The sequence below is a fragment of the Suricata suricatta genome, chromosome 12, assembly GCF_006229205.1.
Source record: "Suricata suricatta isolate VVHF042 chromosome 12, meerkat_22Aug2017_6uvM2_HiC, whole genome shotgun sequence".
NCBI classification, from domain to species: Eukaryota; Metazoa; Chordata; class Mammalia; order Carnivora; family Herpestidae; genus Suricata; species Suricata suricatta.
This window is the reverse complement of record NC_043711.1, coordinates 16884057-16886666: the sequence shown is the minus strand read 5'-3', so window position 1 is coordinate 16886666 and position 2610 is coordinate 16884057. Positions and strand designations below refer to the sequence as shown.

The window sequence follows — 2610 nt, the reverse complement described above, 5'->3', positions numbered from 1 at the left end:
CAATTTTAACACTGAAGTCAGTTGTGATTCTGATAGCAATTTTGTTGAATGTGTAGATTAGCTTAAGGAGTTTGGCCATCTTAAAAATGTTGTCTTTTGGGGCGCCTGGGTGGCTCAGTCGGTTAAACCTCCGACTTCGGCTCAGGTCAGATCTCACGTTCGTGGGTTCGAGCCCTGTGTCAGGCTCCGTGCTGACAGCGAGCTCAGAGCCTGGAGCCTGCTTCCAGTTCTGTGTCTCCTTCTCTCTCTGCCCCTCCCCGTCTCATGCTCTGTCTCTCTCTGCATTAAAAAATAAATAAAACATTAAAAAATTATTTTAAAAATGTTGTCTTTTGACCCATAAACATGTTTTTCTATTTATTTATATCTAATTTCTTTCAACAATATATTGTTAATTTTCAGAGTATAAGTGTTACACTTCTTTTAAAATGTGTTCCTAATATTTTTCTCTTTTTGATAGCATTGTGAATGTAACTTTCTTAATTTCATTATTTCAAGTGTATAGAAATACAACTGATTTTTTGTACACTGATTTTATATCTTCCAACCTTGCTGAACTCATTAATTAGTGTTTCTTAAATTTTTAAATGTTTGAGAGAGAGAGAGAGAGAGAGAGAGAACACCAGTGGGGAGGAGGGGCAGAGAGAGAGTGAAACACAGAACTTAAAGCAGGCTCCAGGCTCTGCCCTGTTAGCACAGCATCCAACGAGGGGCTTGAACTCATGAACTGCAAGATCATGACCTGAGCTGAAGGTAGACGCTTAACTAACTGAACCACCCAGGCACTTCTGTATCCTTAAAAAAAATTTTTTTAATGTTGATTTATTATTGGGAAAGAGAGAGAGACAGAGCATGAGCATGGGTAGGGCAGAGAGAAGGGGAAACACAGAATTCGAAGCAGGCTCCAGGCTCTGATCTGGTAGCACAGAGCCTGATGTAGGGCTCTAACCCATGAACCGTGAAATCATGACCTGAGCCAAAGTTGGATGCTTAACTAACTAAGCCACCCAGGCATCTCTGTATCCTTTTTTTTTTTTTTAATGTTTATTTATGGGGCACCTGGATGGCTCAGTCAATTAAGCATCTGACCTCAACTCAGGTCATAATCTCATGGTTCCTGGGTTCAAGACTCGCATCAGGCTCTGTGCTGACTGCTCAGAAGCTCAGAGCCTGGAGCCCGATTCAGATTCTGTGTCTCCTTCTCCCTCTGCCCCTCCCCCACTCATGCTCTCTTTGTTTAATGTTTATTTTTGAGAGAGACAGAGAGAGAGAGAAAGAAAGAGAGAGAGAACACGAGCAGGGGAGGGGCAGAGAGAGAGGGAGACACCGAATCTGAAGCAGGTTCCAAGCTGTCAAGCTGAGAGGCTTGAACTCACAAACTGCAAGATCAAGACCTGACCTAAAGTAGGCATGAAGGCAGCCTGCACCTGGGTGGTTCAGTCAGTTATGTCCAACTCTTGATTTTGGCTCAGGTCATGATCTCACAGTTTACAGGATCAAGGCCTGAGTCAGGCTGTCTGCTGACAGCACAGAGCCTGCTTGGAATTCTTTCTCTCAGCCTCTCCCCCACTTGCATACGTGCGTGCTCTCTCTCTCTCAAAAAAAATTTAATGTTTTAATGTTTTGTTGTTGCTTTTTAGTGGATTGCTTAGGATTTTCTATATAAAGGTCATGCCATACCCAAATAGAAATAGGCTTATTTCTTACTTTCTAATCTGAATTTGTGTGTGTGCCTATTTTCCTGGTTAGAACTTCAATGTTCAAGTGGTAAGAGCAGATGTCTTTTTTTCTGATGGTAGAGGAAAAGCGATCAGTCTTTCATCAAGTATGATATTGAGTCTCGGGTCAAAATGGCGGGCCGGCCTGCGGTTGCAGCACCAAGCCTGTGGCTGGAGAGTATTCGAAAATGGCATTACAATGCTGCAGGGTTCAATAAACTGGGGCTAATGCGAGATGATATATGAGGATGATGATGTGAAAGAGGCCATAAGCAGGCTTCCTGAGGACCTTTATGACGACAGGATGTTTCGCACTGAGAGAGCACTGGACCTGACCATGAGGCACCAGATCTTGCCCAAAGAGCAGTGGACAAAATATGAGGGTAAGTTCTACCTTGAACCATACCTGAAAGAAGTTATTCGGGAAAGAAAAGAACGAGAAGAATGGGCAAAGAAATAATCATGGAGTTGAAATCTGTGGTTGCAGGTGCCCTCAAATATTTTTAAGAAGTTGGGTAAACCCGAGATGTACAATTTGGAACTATTTGAGCTGCAAATGTATTACTTTAAATAAATGTCTATTGTAATTATTAAAAAAAAGTATGATATTAATGTTAGCTATGGGTTTTTCATGGATGCTCTGTATCTGGTTGAGGAAGTTCCCTTCTATTTCAAATTTGTTGAGTGTTTTTATCAGAAAGGGAATTGGATTTTGTCAAAAGTTTTTCCTGCATCTATTGAGTTCATTGGGTAATTTTTGTTTTTTTCTTCTATTGATATGAAGTGAAATGCAAATCAAGTATAAATAGCATTACAGAAGAAACAGCTGACCATGAGAATATTGACCTTGAAGCTCTTCCAGAGACTTTTGAGGAACTTTGTTATGCCAGAT

At 41.2% G+C, this 2610-nt stretch overlaps 1 pseudogene; it reads left to right on the top strand.

Moving 5' to 3' along the window:
• The first annotated feature begins 1850 nt into the window (after positions 1 to 1850).
• Positions 1851 to 2318, top strand: LOC115273086 (annotated as a pseudogene).
• The last annotated feature ends 292 nt before the right edge of the window (positions 2319 to 2610 follow it).